The sequence below is a fragment of the Colossoma macropomum genome, unplaced genomic scaffold (assembly GCF_904425465.1).
Source record: "Colossoma macropomum unplaced genomic scaffold, Colossoma_macropomum, whole genome shotgun sequence".
In the NCBI taxonomy this organism is placed as follows: domain Eukaryota; kingdom Metazoa; phylum Chordata; class Actinopteri; order Characiformes; family Serrasalmidae; genus Colossoma; species Colossoma macropomum.
Window position 1 is genome coordinate 184,666 of NW_023496052.1, and position 23,550 is coordinate 208,215.

Here is a 23,550-nt window from a genome sequence, read left to right on the forward strand (position 1 = left end):
CATCCAGGTGTCTTTCATGTGCATCTCCCACCACTAAGGCATGTGTGCCAGCTTGGACAGCCTTCAGACACATGATGAGCTGCTGTACTGTGTGTGGGAGGAACCAGTGCCCAGGAAGTGTGTGTGACTGTTGCTAGTGCTGCCCAGTTTAAGATGGTGCTGAGTGTGGTACGTGGCACGGCTGGTGTGGGGCACTTGTGTATTTATTCAATTGTTTCTGTTTTTGTTTGTATGTTGTGTTTTTAGGGACACCACGACTGAAAAAATGCAGTCAAATTGCCATTCACTGCATGGTTGGTATATCTCAAAGAAAAAGAAGAGGATCTTTTCAGAATTTGGTGAAAAAACCTAAATCGCAATGACTTTCCGATTGTATGTTACGCTTTATTTGTTGTGTTTACCTTTCCTTAAAATGCATGACAAATACAAAGATATTGAAACTGAAATCTTGGGCCTGAAATTTTCTCTATTACGATGCCGAAGCACAAAAGAGGAGGTCTTACAGGGGAAGTGATGAAGATCACAGTCAACAAAGGTGCCAGTGCCTTTGTGCCTCTGATATATGCCCTCAGTCTGAGATACCCAAGACAACTGAGGCATACCTGTAAAGTTTTTCCTTCAGAGTTGCTCCGTGACCTGGATGGACTGAAAGCTAGTCCAAAAGTAGCACAAACTTTTTCCTAAATGATGTGAAAAGTACAGAAGTACTGTGAAATGTCAGGATTTTATAGTGAATTTGTCAAAATTCATAATTAAAACCAGCAATGTTCAGAGAGAAAGTTGCTGAGTTTATTTTGTACTATGCAGGTGGATTTATTTTTTCTGCAAAAAATTGCTGTACATACAACTAAACTGAGATGTGATTAATAAAAATCTTAAGGTAACAATTTGCATGGACATTTTTAAATGCAACACAAACAAATTAAAGTTATTTCAAATTAATTTATTAGGTAGGTCCTACTTGATTTTTATAATATTCACTAAAATCAAATTAGTGGAAATTAATTTATTTGTGTTAGAAGAAAACAATAAAGTTGATATATTGATATTATACAGGTTTAAATTATTTTAGCTTTCTAATGTTAAAGATTTTCATATTGATACTATGTAATTTTATGTATGTAATAGTAAGTATTAATAGTAGGTGATCTAGTGAAGTTAGTCTAGTTAATTCTAGTTGATACAACTTTAAAAGAATGCAAGCAAATTGTTACCTTTATTTTTAAGTAAATATTATTATATCAATTTTTAGAGTATATATGTATCTTTATGTAATTTCCTTTTTCTTTTTATCCTGTTTATTATTGATGCTCATTTTGTTCTATATAAAACCTAATTTTTCTCTGTGCTGCCTCAGACAAACAGGAGTCCTGGATCTGTTATTTGTTCCATGTATTGTAGGAAAATGAAGAGGCTCTCAAGCACAATCTCACCACAGTCTTTCTGTGTTGTGAGGTTGACCACCAAAGCCATGGCCATCTGCGTGTTCCTCTTCAGGACAAAGAAGAAGTATCCAGCATCCACCCTAATGGCCAAACTAGCACTGACTGACCTGCTCTTCATGTGTGTGGATGATAGTGTGGCTCATCACTGTACCGCTCTATCTGAATCAACAGACTGTTAAAGCACAACCACCTGCCATGACATCACTTACCGCAACCAAATACACTTCTTTGTTAAATACACCGATCAGGCATAACATTATGAGCACCTCCTTGTTTCTACACCTAACCCTAACCCTAACGTCCTGTGACCACTGATGAACGACTAGAGGATGACCAACACAAACTGTGCAGCAGCAGATGAGTGATCGTCTCTGACTTTACATCTACAAGGTGGACCGACCAGGTAGGAGTGTCTAATAGAGTGGACAGTGAGTGGACACAGTGTTTAAAACTCCAGCAGCACTGCTGCGTCTGATCCACTCGCACCAGCACAACACACACTAACACACCACCACCACGTCAGTGTTTAACTTATCTTCTTGCTGGCAAGATCCACTGATGCACAGTAGGTGGCAGTGATGTCCATATAGTGCAGTGTCAGCCTTTCACTGGAACTGCACCATATTAGGGTCTAAATTGTATTATGCTTGTTCATAACCCTTGTATGAAGTGTCATAGCAGAGATCTACATACAGAAACATTAATTTCTCCATGCTATGGAGGTGCATTTTTAAGAGAAAGAGAAAAGGGGAAGTGAACGGTAGTCTGGATTAGAACTGGATTATTTTACTCAGATTTTCATTCTGAAGCCTAAAAAAGTGACACATACCGTGTCATATTAAAGCCAGGCTGAAGGGAAAGAGGTCATTTAGAAAGTGAAGCATTTTTTATTAAAGTCTCAGTTTGACAGACAGGTTTATTCATTTTCCTGTAAACTCTCAGCTCTGGAGTGCTGGACTTTGGTCAGTTTGTTTAGATGAGGTGAGAAAGTGTGTGGCTACTTTAAGTACATCTTGAATGGCAGTTTGTATGAAGATGTAGATGATAAATGATGTTGTACTTCATGATTGTTTTGGTGATCATGGTATTTGGTCAGACATAACACATGAATCTTCAACCTGCTCCACTCAAAAAAGTGAAATAAAATGTCCTTTTTAGATCATAACATATATTGACAATATTGAACTTTCTTGCACTGGACTTGGAAAGTTTTGGTAACCTTTTATATAAATGTGTGTATTATGTAAAGATGTCAGTTATGTTTGAAGCTTTTTTGCCTTTTAATAAACTGTAGTGAAAGTTTACTGAGAAATAAAATCTATTTCATTTTAAATGTATTCAATTTGGTCAGATTTGATTTATTCTAATATGTATTGTTAATGATAAAGTATTTGTAAACAATCTGACATGAGGAGTGCATGTGGGAGGAAAAATGTTAATATCTAAGATCATCATTTTCATATCTTGTATATCAGAGTGTTTATTTTGTGTTTTTTGCAGTCGCGCTTCTTATTATGGTATAATTCTATTTATTGGAACTGATTCACTGCTAGCAACCAAATTTGTCTAGCTGTCTGCAGCTAACTAGTTAGTAAATCTGACAAGCAAGGTGTAACGGTTTCACAGAATTCAGACGCTTGCGGATTAAGAACGAGAAGTAAGCTTTAATGTTGAAGTCAGAGTCCAAGATCATTGTCAAAAAACAGGCAAAAAGGTCAACACACAGAGAACAAATATCCGGGGCAAACAATCCAAAAGGGCAAATCCAAAAACAGAGTCGAAAACAACGGGTGCTACAGGTCATACACAAAATCCTGATCATAGATATAACGCTCAGTAGTTTACCAAAGAAACAATACCTCGCAAAGAACACTGGCTAAAGACCGGTCTTTAAAGCTAACTAAAGAAGTCACATGATCAATACACAGGTGAAACACATCAGTATTCAGGCGATCGAGAATGCTGATAGGAGCGTGTGGGGAGATCAGCAGTCAGCTGATCTCCCTGTGTATTCTGGGGGATGGAGTCCGTGTGTGTACTGTGGTTTGTAGGAAGCGTCACAGTCATGTGATCTCCCAGAGGATTCTGGGAGATCGAGTCCGTTTCCTCCGCTTCACCCGTGACATTCGTGACACAAGGCTGAATATAACAGCACTTTAGAGCTATTTTTATGGACAAGATTACACTAAAAAGATTACATTAAAAATCAGAGACTGCTGGTGTTACTTTGGTCACTGTTTGGTGATGCCCATTGGACGCCACACATACTACTGAATTAAAGCTGAAAAAGGGACAGTGGCACCTCCTCCAAATTTGGCAAAAGTGTAGATCTGAGTGATTAATGACATACAATATGAACTGGGCCACTCTGTGTTACACAATGTCAGGTTCACTGTTTTTGTGAGGCATGTGTATCCTACTGTGGAAAGCATAAAGAAAGGACAAAGGAACAATGGGGTAGGAATAGAGATAAGGAAAAGAAAGATAAAGATATAATAGAGCCCACTACAGTGTTACTTCACTGGGTAGAGAGGGGGTGGGGTTTATACAGAAATAGTCTTAGATTTGTCACATTTTCCTAATTAAATAAATAAATAAGTGAGAATGCATGTAGAAGTGCATCTTTACATCTGCAAGCTGCAAAAAAGTGCTAAATAGACTTTCAGTGCATAGAAATTTGGTGGATATTTCACTGTGATTCACAAATTAAATTTGGTTCAGTAATAATTGTTGAAGGTCACTTGAATGAGGAGAGCAGCCTGTTTGAGTCAGATGCCACTGATGACTGAACTTCAGCCAATGATGAACAACTCAAGTAAAAACCTAAAGAGTGGATATGAAGTGCTTAGCTAATCAGCATTGATGCAAAGTGTCCAAAGCCAAAAATCACTGAAGGAAGGTAATGAACAATAATTTCCCAACTAGAAAGAGTGACATTTCCACAAATCACATCTCTGTGTGTATATGAATTCAGACAAATTAAGACAAAAAAAAAATTGTTCAGCGTTTATAAATATGCACGAAACCATCTCATTGATCTTGTCGATATGGGCTCATCAATATCACTGCTATGACCTGTCATGCTCACACACACCTAGAGAGGCACATCAAGTTACTGGATGGTGACCAATGTCCAGCTCAGGTCAGACACTAGTGGCAGCCCAGTGAGCATGAGTGGCACCCTCGCCCAACAGCATGGCAGAAATCAGGGAAAGCAGAGGGCGGCTGAGAGAAGTGCTATGTCGGCTATGTGGCGGCTGCCACTTGCTCTGAATGGTCACCTCTGGCTCTGTATGCGCCTTTTCTGCTGGGGTAAATAAAGAGCACTTCTTGTAGCTGAAATCATGGCCTCCTCCATTTCTCCTTTTTCACTAATAGGCTACAATATTTTATTCATGTGGAAATGATGTACATATGACTTATTTCAGTGTGATACAACTGCATGAAAAAGTGTGAAATCAAATCATGCTTTGTTGATTTTCTAAGTGAAAATGGGTAAAAACATCCTCTACAGAGAGAACACTTCAATATGACATTTTCCTCCAAATTTTAAATACAGTTATGTAATAACTGAAGTTTGTGGGGTGGAACATGCCTGAAAGCCCTCCTTCTTCTAGTCTTACAGTCTATAAATTCATTCCTTACCTTCCTTTCCCATACAAAGTTTCAGCACTCCCCACTGCCACCCCATCTCCTCTCTGTTCCTCAGTCCTACATCAGTCCTACCACTGTTATAAGGAGGGGGTGGGGGGGTTAGACCTTCTAGCTACAGGCAGAAACCACCCAGAACTCCAGCCCAAATTCTCAGAGTTCCCCCCTCCCTCAATCAGACTTCCCTCATACTACCACAAAATGCCAAAAATGGTCCAGACTTGCAAATAAAAAATTAAATGTGCCATAACGTTTGCAGAGGCCAAACAGTATGTCTTATTGTTTCCTCCGATATACGAAAGTCAGTAAATGAACAATAATTGTGTATTAAAATGTGCAGAAGTATGTTCTCAGTAGAGGATTTTTTATGGTATGAGTATTATTATGCTTAATATTACTATTTATTAGTATGCATTAATATTAATAGTATAAGAATTTACACTTAGAAAATCAATAAAATACATGGAATTTGACCAGCAGCACACAAACCTTTACATATGACTGTATAAGTGTAGTGTGGAGACACTGAAGACTGGAATCTGACCTCTGTTAACACTTTAAAGTAAAAGATCTTCTTCAATCTTTTAAATAATTAACCTTCAACTCCTCAGTGGGACATTGAACAGGAACACACCAGTACAGAGTTTGGGATCATTACAGGACAGACAGGAATCTGTGGGGAATTTCTTAGGCCTGAGATGATGCTGTCAGCTCAGAAACAGGGGCATTAAGTGAGCATTGAACAGGAAATATCTGCAATATGAGGCTTGAGGGAAAAACTAAAGTCAAATGAGTGAAGAACTGCACAGATATCCACCGTCATTCTGCATCCATTACAATCTTATCTGTTACAGGAACCTACAGACAAACACTGTTCTGGACTGATTTAAGCATCTGCAGCTCATTTTATCAACATGTAAAGAACCTTCAGACGTAATGTGTTCCACGCAGAACCGGAAGTGATGCTGAGACAAAAGAAGAAAAGGTAAGACTGGCAAAATATCATCAGATATAATCAAAGTGTCTAAACATTACTAAGAAAACAAAACAAAAAACTTGACTAAGTGGTTTGGAGTCTTCCCTAACTCTCTGATTAGGCCAAAAACAGGAAAAAACATTGGGTCAAACCATCCACTCCTACACCCTGGTCAGTATAGGACAGTGAAAGTTACAGAGATGGTTCATGAGCTTACAGTTTAACAGTAGAAGTAAACTGGGCAGAAGACACAGTTAGAGCTGAACTAATACGTTTAGAAAGAGAAAATACACCAGCCATAAAACAAATATGTATGTCAGCTGTGGTTCTAAACTACAACATTCACCCCAGGCTGCCATGGAGGTAAACCTAGAGGAAATCAGAACCAGCCGTGAAAGAAATGCCCCATGCACTCACAGCCAGCCAATCAGACACATATATGGTCAAAGGACTTCAGCCAATCACCCGCATGGGTGGGCAGGTTCTAATCAGCAAGAGTGAGAGTGAGAGAGAGAGAGAGAGAGAGAGAGAGAGAGAGAGAGAGAGAGAGAGAGAAACAAACGCAACAAAAACGTACATCCCAGGGTCGTAACACTACCCCCCATAAAAGAGAGGTGTTACCTACAAGAAAGTGCCTTAACCATGAAATTATCTGAGCCCTTCTTCTGCTGAATCTCCAATAAGTAACCTTAAGCTAGCAAAGCCCACCACATCAGGAAAACCAGGAACTGCCAAACCATCAAGAATATTCTGCACTTCAGACTTCATAATAGTATGCTTTGTTGGATTTACTTGATATGCATGCTGTTTAATTGGAGCATGACCCTTTATATCGATGTCATGTTTGATAACATGAGTACACCTAGGAACACCTGAAAAAAGATTTCGAAACTCAGTAATTCAACTCACTCATCTCCTGTCACTCACTGACAGCAAGACCAGATAAAAAGGAGGATAAGTCAGCTGAAATACTAGAATTTGACAAGCGTCCATAAAGTGCAGGAGTCAAATGTGCATCCAAGCCATCATCATCATCATCATCATGGCTTGAGAATGGCACAGAAACATGCACAACAGGGAGGCTAGAACAAAACTCAAAAGAAAAGAGACTAGCTTCCGTTCATTTGAGGCACTTGCTTCTTGGGAGACATAAAGCTTAAGCATATTAATACCACAAACTCTTGTTTTACGGCTAAGGTCAGGAGTATGAATCACATAGTCTGGATCAGTAAGCTTAGACTCAACTCGATAAGGACCAGAAAACCTAGCTTGCAAAGAAGAACCTACAAGGGGTAACAGAACCAGTACATCATCTCCAGGCTGAAAAGATCTAAAAACTCTCCTATCATCTTCCTTTTGAAACGCTGCTTCATAGTACTTTGAGAGGTAGTTATCATTGACAGTCACTATCACTGTACAAGCAGCATGCAGATGCTCCCTGAACTGACTGACATAAGCAGAACATTTTTATTCGACTCTTGACTCTGACATCCATTTCTCTTTCATAAACTTTAGTGTACCTTCAACAGAATGACGAAACACGAGCTGGGCGGGGCTGAACATAGTAAAACATAGTAGACTGAACAGTTTCACAAATAGCAAATAGGACTGAAGGCACACCTTCATCCCACTCATTTTGTGATTCAGCACAATATTTGCATAATTATGATTTAAAAGTCTGATGTAAGTGCTCTAAAGCTCCTTGACTCTTGGGATGCTATACACTTGAAACTTTATATTTAACTGAAAGCTGTTTCCTGGACATAAAGTTTGACCCCTGGTCAGTTTGGATAGTTTTAGAAGGCCAAAGATAGAGCAAAACCTAATGAAATCTTTAATAATGGCTTTATCTCGTAATGTGTGAAGAGGAATGGCTTTAGGAAAGCGAGTAGTAGCACACACAATGGTAAATAAAAATCAGTTCCCTGACTTTGTTTGTGATTAAGGATCCACGCAATCTAAAAGAATTCTCTTAAAAGGCTCTTCCATCACTGGAATTGGGTGCAAAGGTGCAAGAGGGATGGTTTGGTTGGGCTTTCCCAATACCTGACACATATGACAAGATTTACAGTCCTTTACTACAACAGCTTTCAGTCCAGGCCAAAAGAAATGTTGTAATATATGCTTATAGGTTTTTGTGAATCCAAGATGTACAGCTAGGCAATAATCATCAACTAAGCTTAAAACTTGTTGTCGACACAATTTAGGAACAACAATTCGACAGACAACATTACTCTCTGAATCAGCAGGAGGAGAAGGGGTGCATTTACACAGCAGCATATCACAACATACAAGTTCTGACTTGAATTCCCTGGAGGGCAGTTTCAGTAGCTATAAATGTGCCATCTAAGTTCAACTCACTACCTTTACGTGCCTGAGCACACATCACCACACATGCAGAAAAACAGAGGAAAACTTCTGACCCAGAAGTCCAGCAGTTACTCTAGGCTCACTAATGACTTCAGGGATGGGAGTTACCCTTCCACCTGCTAAATATTTACCCAGTAATGTCACACCAGCAACAGGCAGATGAGACCAAACTCCAACCTTAACTTGACCAGAAACCAAATCAGACTCCAAATATATAGAGTACAATGGAACAGAGACAGGACTGAGATCGATTCCCTGAATTAGTGCATCATAACCACAGAATGTGTTGTCTGACAAACTAAGAACACTAAGAACACTGCAGAATAAATGGTGTAAAACCTACATGGAAACATTCATCAGTTAAAACACTGGGGCGGCTCGCTAACGAAGCAGACTGTATTAACGTTACACTTTTATTCTACACTTCTTCTGAAGTACATGGCAATCTGCAATGAGATGCCCAGGTTAATAACATTAAAAACACTCACACTTTTCCCTAAAACACAGAGGTGTACTTTTACGGTTGTACTTATTCTCCAAGGCCGGATCAAGTTTTAGGTTCTCATTGTGAGCCAATAAGGAAATACACTTTTATGAGTCAAGACAAACTCATCAGCAGCAACAGCAGCATCAGCAAGACTAGAGAACTGCTCATTTAAATGTACAACAAGCTTTTCGGACAAACAACTCTTAAAATGGGTGGGCGGGTTTTAAATCAGCAAGAGACAAAGAAAGAGAGATATAGAGAGAGACAGAAAGAGAGAGAGAGAGAGAGAGAGAGAGAGAGGGAGAGAGAGAGAGAGAGGGAGAGAGAGAGAGAGAGAGGGAAGTAACACTCCCTCCCCCATAAAAAAGAGGTGCTACACTGGCAGAAATTAGCATTTTTGCAATGAAAACAAAAAATTCAGAGTCAGTATTTTGTCTTAGTTGTTAGTCATGTGTCATATTTTTATAATTTCAGTAGGCTAGTCTGTGCTGCCAAACTGAACTCTTAAAATACATTTATGCTGTGTTTGTTTTACTATCTGTGTGCTCTGTACTCACATAATTAGTATATCAAGTTATATGTTATAGTCCCAGTATATAATTGGTATATTTTTGCTGAAATCTTCTTTTGCTCCTTCAATACTAAAGTATGTACTTTTAATATTTCACTAAGGTGTACTGAAATACATGCTTTGCACACACATAGATGCACACAGAGACATATATATATGATCATAATGATGCTACATTTTGTGCTTTTTTCTGAGTCCAGTGTGTTTTTATTGTGTTGCACACACAACTAATTTTGATGTAAAGCTAAAACATTTCCAGTAGGACCTGCTGATTGTGAGTGACACTTATTGAGCCAACACAAATGCACTGAAATTCCTCAGAGAATATAGAGATTATTATTGTGATGAGCTGGATCAAGTGGGTTGAGAGTAGGGAAAACACTAAATTGGGAGGGCAGGTGGTTCTCCACAACCCAGGACCCAGGAGTTCATCCAGCTGTGTTATCAAAATAGTCATTAATGTGCATTTAAGACAGAGTGTATTATAGTGTCTGCTAAGTTGGTATACTAACCATGTATTGGAGTGCACTGTAGTATGAGTATGCATAAAAATGATTCTGAAAAAATTTTTAACTGTACAGTATTTGTAAATGTATTAAATATATACTGGGTTTACATAACTATATACTAATAATGTGAGTAAAGAGCACACAGGTAGTATTACAGACATACTGCACAGTTTAAATGTTTTTAAGCTGTTTTGAAATGTACTTGCATATTTATTTTACATAGGACATCTCATTTACCACCAATAATATCATACAGGTATTATACATTGAAGTATAGATTTAACACATATTGTTTAAAAATACCTTGTTAAAGAACAGTTTTACCTTTAAATGAGCACAGTTCATTGTAAGCATAATTTGATGATGCACCTTTTAAAAAAATGGTCTTTTTCAAGGGTATTTCATTAAAGCTCATATTCAAAACCAAAATTCTTTTTCTGAAAGTATAGTTTAAGCATAAAAGCAGTTTATTGTAAGCATAACTTGAAGCACTGTCTCAAAATAAAATTAACATGTTTCTTTGAAGCGTAGTAACACAAGCCCCCAGGATACACTTTGCAAAAGTATAGTTTTATCATAAAAAAAGCACAATACATAATTTATTACTCAAGTGAAGTATAATTTTTTTATGTGTACTAAAATATAAATTTATTAGGTAAAAAGTTGTGTATATAGTAAGAAGGTAATAGTTGGAACATCTTGTTTATAGTTTAAATAGACTAATATCATATTAAATTATATGGCTTTTTCACAAGGGATTCCATGTTACATTAACACAAGGCTGAAGGGAAACAGGGAAGTTAATGTTTCACCTCGCCAGACAGGTTCATTCACTTTATCATAGTCTCATCTCCAGATCGCTGGACTTTGGTCAGTTTGTTTAGCTGAGGTGAGAAAGTGTGTGGCTACTTTAAAGACACCTTGAATGGAAGTTAGGATAAAGGTGATAATTGCTGTTGTAATTCATTTTATTTTTGGAGAACATTATTTTTATTCAGACATAACACAGGCCTAATGCATGCATGCTCAGACTGCTCCACACAAAAATGTTAAAGGCAGTTTTCCCTTTCCTGGAGTGTGTTATGTAGCTTTTTGTGCATGTTAACAGTCTTGAAACGTTCCTCAGCTGCCTGAAACGCCTTGTTGGAATTCCAGCCCTTTTCTCTGTTACAAGGTGATGTATCTCATAACACAGGCCTTACTGCCTGCCTACCTGCAAGCTTAGCAGGCCATCAGAAAAAGCACCGCAACTACTGGAGGCCCACTTGTTCGGTTTTGTAGCCATGTTGAGATGACGCTGATCTGACTTTCAGGATCGGACTCTGGCTCAAATTGATGGAGCAGAACCGACGCCATTGTAAGAACAGCCACAGCGGTGTTTACAGCTGCTCAGGAAATAAGAGCCAGTCTTTTATCGTTGTGCTCAAATTTCACTGCCTACGCTGAATGCACTCCACTCCCCACTGAACAGCGAGAACCAGCCAGTCACAGAGACAGAAAATTGCATGTTATTATGCTCCTTAAAGGCAGGATGAGCAGGATTTGTCGGTTGCTGTTTAAACACACCATTCAAAGTTGGCTGAGAAAGAGCAGCGGTGGTTGAGCTAGAGAGTGAATGAAGAGAGGGATCAGCAGTAACCAGAGCAAGGCAATGATTTAAAAAAATAAAACACAATTTTCTGATTGTTATGTTGTAACACCTCTTCCCATGCGGGAAGGTTTCTGTGTGAATGCTGTCAGCTGCTGTGGCCTCCCTCTGCTCTGCTTGTCTGCAGACTGCAAGACAGGTGGTGGAACCGCTCTGGCAGTTGACCAAGCACAACAGAGTCCTGAGAGGGCTTAAGGACAAGGGCAGTCTAACTGAGCGACTGCATCTGAAATGGCATACCTAAGCAGTATGTACTAAAATTGAACCAATGCGTACTACTCCACTGTTGAAGAAGTATGTACTTTCAGTATGCAGGTGCTCAGTGTCCACACATTTTTGGACACACTACATCCACCATGTTACCAGTGACTGTACATTTTTCACCTGTGATGTCAGTAGCACCAAAGAGCTTTACTCACCAAAGCGATTGTTCTTCTGAATGTCGTTGTGCTGCTTATAAGGTACTTACCCGTGAACACAAACCTCCTTAAAAAGAGTAGGTGGGAACGTAGAGCTGCAGCTGTGTCTGAACCACAGCAAAGAGCACCTGCTCTCCATCAGCATTACTACTTAAGTTAATTCAAGTTTTAGATTGTGAATATCAATAATAACAGAAATATGATTTGCCCATTGAGAAACAATAATTAATTCTAAATCACACCAACAATAAATGAGAATGCATATGACTCATACAAATTGATGTGCAGTTTGTATGAGTCATATGCATTCTCGTTTATTGTTTTTCTGAAGCATTTATGTTCGTTTACTTATCAGTGTTTAGAAAAAATGCTATTTTTGGCGAGTTGGCTTTAATAGTACAGTGCCACGAAACATGACATATGAACTGACTATAAATTAGAAGGAGACATACAATGGTACATTGAAGCAGATCCAAATCCAAATCCTTCTACAAACTTTACAAACACAGTACAAGGAAAAACATGGTACAAATAACATTTCCACTGACATTTTGCTTGTAAAAAACACAATCTACTTCGTATTTTAGTCTGATGTTGTCCCATTTTATATGACTGGGAAAACCCTTCCTCTCCAAAGACACAATGCACACAAGACAGTTAACACAGCACAGGATAAGCTCTGTAAGCGTACAATCATTTCAATCATCTGTGAGTGTTGGAGCTGAGGGCTCACCACTATAACATGTTGGCCATTAATACCATAGCTTTTGAATTCAAAGTACACTTTGGCTCTCAATCCTCAGGGTTTTACTGTGGTGATCAAGGCCTCACTTGCTGCTCTCCTACCACCAGCATTTTACAACTTATGAGAAGTTCACTGACATATTGGTGGCAAGCAAGCTAATGACACTAATTGAAACTGGCTCAACTCATCAACACTGCCAACCAAAGACCCTCTCACTTTTATTTACCTCAACTAGTAATCTGTTAATGATAAGCAAATTAGGTAGTAGTTCACAGCAAAACTCTTTGTGTTTGGTGTTGAGTTTTACTTACATGCACAAACCATATGTTTTCACTGAGCTAATGTTAACCGTGTGCTAACAGTTACTGAAATGTAAAGCTACTTTCAGACATGAACATTTACAGTAACCTCAAACCCCCAACATGAACCAAATGTACACTGATAGGACTCAGTTACAAAATCAACACAACATGGATTTTGACCAGGAGTGCTCAAACTTGCACACAACTGTATGAGTGTAGAGTGGAGCCACTCTCATACTGTAAACTGTAAAAAGCTCAAAAAGCTCAGAATCTGATCTTTGTTAACGTTTGTACAGATGTTTCTTAGGCTTTTAAATAGTTAACTGTACACTGCACAAGATCAAATCAGCATAGAGCTCAAGATCGTTAGAGGACAGGCTGGACTGGTATTTCCAGTCTGGGGGTGGGGGGAGCCACTTTAAAGCAGAGAAGGATCTAGAATTTCAGGCGTGGTTGAAGACAAAACTGAAAGTAAATGAGTGAAGATAAGCCGCGCAGTTGTTTGCCCTCATCGTACTCTTTATAATCTTCTCCGGTGCAGAAACAGACAGATTGAATCAGTATTCACTGATTTTAGAATCCACTGCTCATTTTTATCACAATCTACAGAACCTTCAGAAGCGATGTGTTCCACACAGAACTGTGAGTCATGCTGAGACAAAAGAAGATAAGGTAAGAAAAACATCCACAGCTGTAATCAGTGTTTCAATATAATTGCTGAAACTAAATAAAGAAGCAGAGTAGAGATCACAAAACATACTCTACAGTAACTATATGAGCATTTGTGACATTCATGAACACCCCTTTGAAATTACTTCATTTTGAAGGACTGAATTGAATACATCTGTTAATGAGTCAGAAACATTTAATGTAATGAACTAATAAAAGATCAGTGATGCTCTGTGTTTGTGTACATCATGAATAATTAACTGAACAACCCATGATACTAAAACACAGCAATCATACTCAAGAGAAATCCAAGTTACTGGCATTAACATTTAAAGTGTTTAGAATGATTTCCTTATGAAATATTAGTGGATGCTTTATGAAATTCAAGTATGTTATTTATGTTATTTACATACATATGTCATCCCCTGTTTCCTCTTAATAGTTCTACATTATGATCCTATGGAGTTTTTACAGCTGCCACTGAGTTTGCAAACCAGTTTTTCTTTGAAATCCTGTAATCATTGGAATGAAATTGGTTCAGAAGGTGTCTCCAAATGAAAATATAATAATTTGATTTCATAAAAGTGCTAAAACCATTTTCTGTCTCATTTAAGTGGAACTGAGGAAAGGTCAGAATCCCCTGTACATAAAAAATACATACATACATACATACATAAATTTTGCACTACATTAAAGGTGTTGCAGAATTTAAGGTGGAACTTCAATCAACATAGCACTAAAATTAAGGTGGCACCAAATTTAAGGTGAAACTAAAATCAACATAGCACTAAAATTAAGTTGGCATGGAATTTCAGGTGGAACTATTTAAGGTAGCACTAAAATTAAGGTGGCACTGACTTTAAGCTGGAACTTCTTTTAAGGTGGCACAGAATTTAAGGTGGAACTCTCTTTAAAGTAGTACTAAAATTAAGGTGGCACAGAATTTAAGGTGTGACTTTATTTAACATTGCACTAAATTTAAGGTGGAATTCTTTTTAAGGTGGCATGAAATTTAAGGTGGAACTGCAGTTACCATAGCACTAAATTTAAGGTGACACAGAATGTAAGGTGGTACTGTCTTTAAGGTAGCACTAAAATTAAGGTGGCACAGAATTTAAGGTGGAACTCTTTTTAAGGTGGCACCAAATTTAAGGTGGAACTGGAATTAACATAGCACTCCATTTAAGGTTGCACAGAATTTAAGGTGGAACTTAATTCATGGTAGCACCAAGCAACAAATTACCAGCCACCATGGATACTGCAACTTCTGCTTAACAACATTTTGGCAGCATTTTAACAACTATCAACATTCTTCAACTATTTTAACGTCTAACGCAATTAACTGTCTTTTTCAAGCCTAACTTAAAGTTTGTTCACAAACTTTCCCTTTCTAGTTATTATTATTACTATTATTATTATTATTATTATTATTATTATTGTTGTTGTTGTTGTTGTTTTTGGTTTTTTTTGTAGTTAGTATACTATTAGTAGGAGTAAAACAGAAACCAAAATGTGGTCATTAAAACATCTCATTTTATTAGATTTATAGTAAATATCCTACATGATGGATGTTTTTTCATTAGGCTAATTATGAAGTCCTGTTCAGTAATGAATATGGTGGGTCAGTAGTCATTTCTAATCAGCAGCTCAGTTTTCCTGCAGCGCTTATTAATATTTACTCAGACAGGAACTCAGATACAGGACTAACATAATGTCTAAGAGACTGTGATGTGACCGACTCTGTGTAGATACAGTGTACTTTAGTCCACACAGGAGCGCGAGCTGCTCTGATGTAGAAGATCAAAGGAAAGGTAAGAATGATAGACACAGCTGTGAACTCAGTATCTGGATCATTAACAGAACAATTAATTAGGCCTAGACTGAACTGAGCACCTTCTGAGATTAAAATATAATGATTTATCCAGCTATTTTAACGATTTACATTGATATTTTACATGTATATCTTTCGAAAGTGCGCGACAACAAACAGGAAGGAAGGACATGGCCTAGTCTAAAGTTAGCAGGCTAACCCAGTTAATGCTAATGCACGTTGTATTATAGTTTGTAGACACAATTTTTCCCCAGAAAAACGTGATGTGCTTAGCCTGGATCTTTCACTGATGTGGGTGAATGATCAGGTTTTAATAAGGAGAACTTCACACATTGAGCACAAGAGATAAACTGTAGGCCAAAGCCTTTTGTGTCACACTATGGAATGATGTAATAATCCAGAATGGCAGTAGAATTGGAGAAAGTTTACAATAAGCCAACATTGTATAAAGGCAGAAATATAGCACAATAATGCTACCTCACCCTTAGCATAAACCTTGAAATCTAAGAGATTTTTACTTCAGCATGTTTTCAATACTGCACTACTGACCGCAGTGTTACTCCACATTTTCTTTAACTTCTTTGACTTTGCTGTGGCCATGATTATTATCTAAGGTCAGAACACCTGAAGAAAATAATATTTAAGTCAGAGACATAAAATAACTGAGCATCATATACAATCAAAGTGTCTTTAAAGTCTAACAATCATGTTTTAACCACAAACTATCAAAATCCAAAATATAGCTTTTATGAGCCACGCTTTAAATCTCTTTGGCAACAAAGTATCTCACAAGCCTGGCATTGAGATTCTTGCTGGTATTTTATAGATGAGTGAACAATCTTAGCAGTTGTAGCACCTTTAAAAGATGTATTTAAACACATGAAAGGTTTTTTAAACAATCATTAAAGTTTAAAAAAGGAACATAATAGCAATATACAGCACAGTAAAATATAAAAAATAAGTAAAAACAAAAAAATACAGTTTGCAAAACTAGCTGCTTTTTAAATTATGATATGATCAATTACACATTTTCAGCAACTTTTAAATAAGATTTTGATCTCTTTTCAAATTTATAGAATATGTTGATTTCTATGGGCTGCCACTTCACTCTAAATCAGTCATCACTGATTAGAATGTGAGTTTTTAACATGACTGAAATGTTCTGATGATGCATAAACTACTAACAGTTTTTAAATACTTTTACCATTTCAGCTGATAAAGCCAAGACTAATGGATCAACATGTTGATGCCATTATTAGAGAAATAATAAACATATTTAATTTTTATTTTGACTTTTTGGTTCACTCGGCTAAATGAATCTGATGGATAAAAGTGGCAATTCAGAAATAAGCCCTGAAAAGGACTTTTTTTGAAAGTAATGAGGTTTTTTTCTACAATACTTAAAAATATGTTTAAATGTATTTGTAATAAAAAAAAGGCCTGATCTATTATTATTTTTAGAAATAACAGTAGTAAAAATACTCGTTTAGAGAGTAGTGCAGTCGAGTGGCTTTTTCTTCGCTAAAAGTGAACAGGTTCTGTGGTGAGTGGAGCTCTTAGTTGTCGCTGAGCTGCTATCATTTTTAGTTCCTGTGAGGTTTTTCCTGCCTCTGATTGTTGCTCATATTTCTATCGGGGCCCTCTAGCAGTGCCTATCAGAGCCTGTCATGACTGACTGTTGTCAGCAACTCACTGTTTGGCCACCAGAGGTCTCACTCTCCCGAGTAATAGCCCTGTTCCCAAATCAAAACACCTGTACCTCATCTCCTTAATCAGTCACACCTTAAATACTCCTCCCATTCAGCTAGTCAGTGTGAAGTATTGCCAGTTCCTTTGTGTCTGACTACGGGACACCTATATTAAAATATTCAACTATGAATGAAGACCCGTGACTGGCAGTGATGAACATTTTTGCAGTTAAAACAACAAATCCAGAGTCAATGTTTTATCTCAGTTATCTGTATTCTGCATTTAATGACCAGAAAAGTAGGACTTGGCTTCTACAGTATAAGAAAGGTAGTTTAATAAACTGGACAATCTCACATTTTCCTGTTATTTTCCCATCAGACGAAGCTGAATGGCTGTACTAAGCCAGTGGAGTTAATGCTTTGATGTGATTGGTGTCCTGCGTACACTCACCTCCCAGAAATAATAGCAAAGGAATACAGGAAAGTTAAAACCTCTAAAATGAGTCTCCAAGAGAAGCACTCTGAGTTTCATAGGTAAGCACATAGAATGTCTTTATCCAGATTTCTATCCTTGTACTGACACAGTTTATTTTAATCTTTGCTATGAAGTACTTCTCCAATATTTGATCAGAACAAATAATGTTTTTAATAGAGCACTACACGGATACATGAACCAAAACAACAAAGAAACTGTACCATATGAAGATTAATAGCACACTGAATCAAAACCTTCAGAAATATAATGACGTTTATATGAAATATATGACGTTTTGGGTGGCTTGTATTATAGTAATGCTTTAGGGGAACCTCCTGTACGTAAGTTATTCATTCTACATTAATAAATATTATGGTCATGCTCCATTACAATTACATCTTCATTTTGAAACATTCATTGAATACATTGAGTCATGAGTAACAAACATAATGTAATAAATTAATACAATGCAAGGTTTAATACAAGTTTACTTTAAACTTCATAACATGATCATTAATACATTAAAATACACTTTGGTTTCTTTTCAAGGAAGAAATATTATTTTAATCGCATAATATTCAAAAGATTCATATATTGCTCCATTATTGATTGTCCTACATTAAGTTTCTGTAGTAACTGTGTAGTTACACATGAATAACATGCACCGACATTGTAACTACTGATGATTAAGTCACTGTTACAGATGGATAACAGAACTACAGTGTATGTAATTACATGTGTATCAACTTCAGTTTTGCCTCATGTAATTACTCAAATATATCTTCTATAGAGGAACTTTCCTGTAGTACAGAGTTAAAGTTACACTTTAAAGTAAGTGGACAGTTCCTGTGTAGTTATTATGTAGGTATTAATGTAATAATAGAGTAGTACTATAAAAAAATGCAACACATTTAATTAATGTTATGAAAGTTACATTTTAAGATAAGGTGAAATCTGCTGTTCTGTTACATTACAGAACGGTTTAAAGCTGAAACTGGTTACAGTTTTACAGCACTAGCAACATAGACTACCTAAATGTTAGGAAAGCTGGCAGATACAGTGTAAGTAATGTCTTAATGTACGTTATTACAAACTTACTTTTACTGCTGAAAGTTAAAAAAAACTTTTGAAAAAAACTGCTGTTCCAGTCTGATCACAAATGTAATCACATTAATGTTATTACCCTTGAGTAATTACGTGAGAGACAGTAGGCTGTTACAACTATTAAAATACACTTGTGTAATTACAAAACTGAAGTTGATACGCATGTATAATTACATAAGCTGTACCTCTGCAATCCATCTGTAACAGTGACAATCATTAGTAGTTACATTGTTGTCTCATACGATGTTCACATGTAACTACACAGTTATTAGAAACACAATATAAAGTTTACGCTTTAATAGCAATCCTTTTGCTCAGTAGGCTTGAAATTTGATGGAATTGTAGTCTTAGAAAGTGATTTTTGACTCAAGTCAGAAATAGTACAGTGAGGAAGGGCCAGTGTTACTTTTTGCTGTGTTACAATATAATTGTGATTTAATCTATATTTTTTACAGCTTTTTATCTCATTTTTAATGCTAAATTAAAGATTGTGTATTGCAGTAAAGTTCTCAAATGTCATACGTCTATAAACAAATATTATTTAGTATGAAACAGTTGAATAGATTCAGAGATTATCGTGCAATAGAAAAACAGCATTTCATTCAGGTATCCAGCTGTGTGTCCTTGAAGAGTAACCGATCAATGGCAGAACCTCTAAACTTCACAGGGGGGTCAGCCCCTCAGGAACGGTATTTCTTCCACTTCACTGTTCTTCATATTTTCTTTTTCAGTTGCATTAATATGCTTGGAAATTAGACTGTTAGACTGATTTCCAGGAAGGATTTTGTTTTAAATATCATTTTTTGTCAATTCAGGGACATTTCATAAACAAATGGATATATTTTTGTAACATGTTTACTCGTTAACATATTTTCAGTCTTGTTATTAATTTAGACTATATTTTACAGGAGACTGTTGTGTTCAGGCACACAGTCATTGGTTGAGTTAGTCTGCAATGATCCTAATAAGACATCCTAAAGATGTCCATTACAGTCTACTATGTCTGTTCCAGTCACTGTGAGTCTGGCCCAAAACCTCCAATGATCTCCAATGATTTATAATCTCTATAAAGTCACATCCAGATCCAGAGTGGATCGTTTAGAGTCCTGGTTCCTTTCAGCGGTTCATTCTCATGCTGTCAGGAAGTTTGTCTTTTGGGTTTTTGTTCCTCTTGTGCTTCTATCTGTGCTTGGACAGTCATTACTGGCTATCGGAATCACAACCAATAGAGTAAAATACAGGGGCCTCTGTTAGCTACAGTACCATGTTACAATATTATCGTCAATCAATCTCTGATTTTTACTCCTGCTATTATTTTAATATTTTATCATTTTAAACATATAATTGCAGTGGAATTACTTCATATGGTATCTCCATATACAGCCTCTAAACTTCAAATGTGGATCAGAAAGATATTCTTTTCTCTTCCTCTAACTCATCTTAATCCCATTCATAGATGTTATACACATATAGAATGTGTGAAGTGCCATTTGTGTCACATATACAATTAATGATAAAGCACTTTGTCTGATTATTGTTTGTAAATTTGTATCATTGTTAATATAATGTCCCTCCACTACACAAAGCCCAATAAAGCATTCCCAGTGATATTAGGTGAAAAATAATTATGCCATTTTGTTAACCTACCTTTTTCTTTGATTAAAGTGGAACTGAGGAGAGGTCAGACTCCCCTGTATCCACCTGTATGTCCTCGTGGAGCGATTGGTCAATGCCAGACCCTCCAAATGTCAAAGGCGGATCAGCATCTCAGAAAAGTTATTTCTTTCACTTCTTCTTGATCTTCATAATTTTCTATTTAGACGCTTAGAAATGTCTCCCCAAAGGAGAACTGTTAGACTCAGGGAAGGTTTTTGTTTTCATTTTCAGTTTTTGTCAATTCAGTACAAGATTCACAACTGAAAATAGACATCATTTAAAAATATGAGCTGTTGATAGACTTGGACAAGTGTGAGGTGAGGAGTTGAGATGCAAGTGTGCGTTGCTTTTATTCAAATGAGACTTTACAGAGTCCAGAAACTGAGTAGCAGAGGTTTGTAGAACAGATCATAATGAAACAAATCAAGATCAAAGAAAACAAACGACAGGGTAACATCCACAATGCAAGACAAGAAGACTGAACAAACACAGGGGTATAAATACAATGGGGGAGACAAGAAACACCTGGGACTAATGAGGGGGCAGAGAAGATAACAAGGGGGCAGGACCAGGGAGGAGGCACAGAACAAAACCAACAACAAAAGCACAGGGATCAAGAAAACAAAAGGCACACAGGGGAAGAAACAGACACACTTTAGAACAAGGAACCCGTCACAACAAGGCCAATTATGCATTTATACAAATTATTACATAAATTTGACTGATTCTTCATTACAGAACAACAGCTATTATAATGACTTATTAACAGACATAACAAATATCAGCTGTTATGTTCAGGCACACTGTCATGGTTTAAGTTCAACCAGTAATGATAGGGTCTACTTGGGTCTTAGATGAGCATCGTAAAGACGTCTGCTTCGGTCTCTGTCAGTCAGTACCAAGACCTCAAATGATCTCCGTTAATCTCCACAGTCACCTTTTACCCACATCCAGAATTATTAAATTCAAGTCTTGTTTTTTTCAGTGGTGCTTCCTTGTACTCTTAGGGGAGTTTCTCCTTTAGGTCTTGGTTCATCTCAGTGGTCATGGTTTCAGGGAGTTTGTGCTTTGGGGTTTTGCTCCTTTTGGTTTTGTTTGTTGATTTTTGTTTACTTTTAACACTGTCGTAAATGTTTTACTTAATAACTTATTTTAAGTCTTGAAAGTCACCTTTCACCCAGATCCAGAGCTGTTCTTTTGAGGTGTTGAGTCCTCTCAGTGGTGTTTCCTCATGCTCAGAGTTTCTCCTTCTGAGTCTTGGATCCTCTCAGTGGTTTTTAGAATAAATTCATTTTATTCCTGAAAACTGCTAAAACATTTTTGTCTTAATTTATTGAGGTATTTCAAATGGGGATCAGCCCCTCAGGAGAGGTATTCATTTCTTCAAACTCAGAAAGGATTTGTTAGAACTATAAAGTACCATTTAGGGTTAAATTTACAAATAACACTAAAGCACTTAATCTAATATTATTTAATACACCAAATTTGTATCAACTCTTTAATTTCACTGTTGCCGGGAGAAAACCTTGTATCTCCATTTTTGTTGTTTTTCAGTTTTTGACATAATCTGAAAATATCTGGTAACACTTTCTTTGAAGGGTGTCTACATAACACATTCATATCACCTTACATAAACACTTCATAACACAATCACGAATGCTTAAATCAACATTTGGAAACTATACATGTTTTACATGATATTAATATGGACTACAATGTCATTTTACCGAAATATGTTTTTCAAAAAGATGTTTTTTTTATTTATTATTTTCAGTGAAACTCCTCTTTTCTGGACTGCCAGGATAAAATGACCTGGCTTTTTCCCTTTGGACAGAAAGTGCTTTGACACTTGTAGCCTAGACTTTCAACTTTTTTTAATTTTTTTTTTTCTCAAACATTTGTATTTTGCAATATACTATTCTTTCTACTTTTTACGCTAATTATTCATGTATAAAATGTACGGTTCATTCAACAGTCTATACATAATTGTGGAAAATGTTACTTAAACTAAGTTTAACTTTCTTGGGGTAAATGCTAACACTGTTATCCCAATTACTTTGGAGGTTTTATTTTTAGTGATTTTCTTCCTCACTTACGGTTTTGGTGAAGGCACAAGTATAACTGTGCATTAGTTATCCTGTGTAACTGAGGTTAAATGTGACAAGCACTGTTATCCCAAGGAAATGATTCCTTTTTTGGCATTACTTCAAAGTACAATCGAGTGATGCCTCTTTGACTTTCCTCACTCAGGGTGCTGATAATTTTGTAAGAAATGTCCTTTATAAATTTGCCTTGCATTGCCTTCACCATAAAAGTCATGGAAGTCACGTTATCCTGACTAAAGTACATGTTACATGAATGGATGGATATTAAATGGAATGGATAAGTATTATGGGCCTGTCCCACCACCACACAAAGACCGAATGACTGTGAAAAGGAGTCAATAAACACCACAAGTAGGAAGGTCCTTTTTTTATTGGCAAGACCAATGTTCAGAACAGGCACTTAAACATGCACATAAATGTGTAGTAGTCACTCAGAGTTTTAATGGTAAATATGTACTACTTAGAATGTTGAGGGTACATATGTAGTACTCACTCAGAGTTTTAGTGATAAATATGTAGTACTTAGAATTTTAATGATAAGTAGTACTTAGATTTCTAATGGTAAATATGTAGTACTCACTCAGTTTTAATGATAAATATGTAGTGCTTCGAATTCTAATGGTAAATATGTAGTACTTAGAATGTTAAGGGTACATATGTAGTACTCACTCAGAGTTTTAATGATAAATATGCAATACTTAGATTTCTAATGGTAAATATGTAGTACTCACTCAGAGTTTTAATGATAAATATGTAGTACTTAGATTTCTAATGATAAATATGTAGTACTTAGAATGTTAAGGGTACATATGTAGTACTCACTCAGAGTTTTAATGATAAATATGTAGTGCTTAGAATTCTAATGGTAAATATGTAGTACTCTCTCAGAGTTTTATGAT

General features: G+C 36.6%; 1 protein-coding gene across 8 annotated transcripts in view; it reads left to right on the forward strand.

Annotated features, from left to right (window-relative positions):
* Positions 1 to 13,533: 13,533 nt before the first annotated feature.
* The window catches only part of LOC118804665 (NACHT, LRR and PYD domains-containing protein 3-like), a 97,427-nt gene continuing 87,410 nt past the window's right edge, over positions 13,534 to 23,550 (forward strand). For 7 of the 8 annotated variants that reach the window (XM_036565240.1, XM_036565244.1, XM_036565237.1 and 4 more), the window contains exons 1-2: positions 13,534 to 13,795; positions 17,691 to 17,845. The gene's annotated coding sequence lies outside the window, so the exon portion shown is untranslated. The remainder of the gene's footprint in view (positions 13,796 to 17,690; positions 17,846 to 23,550) is intronic. The other variant, XM_036565239.1, reaches the window with a different exon arrangement.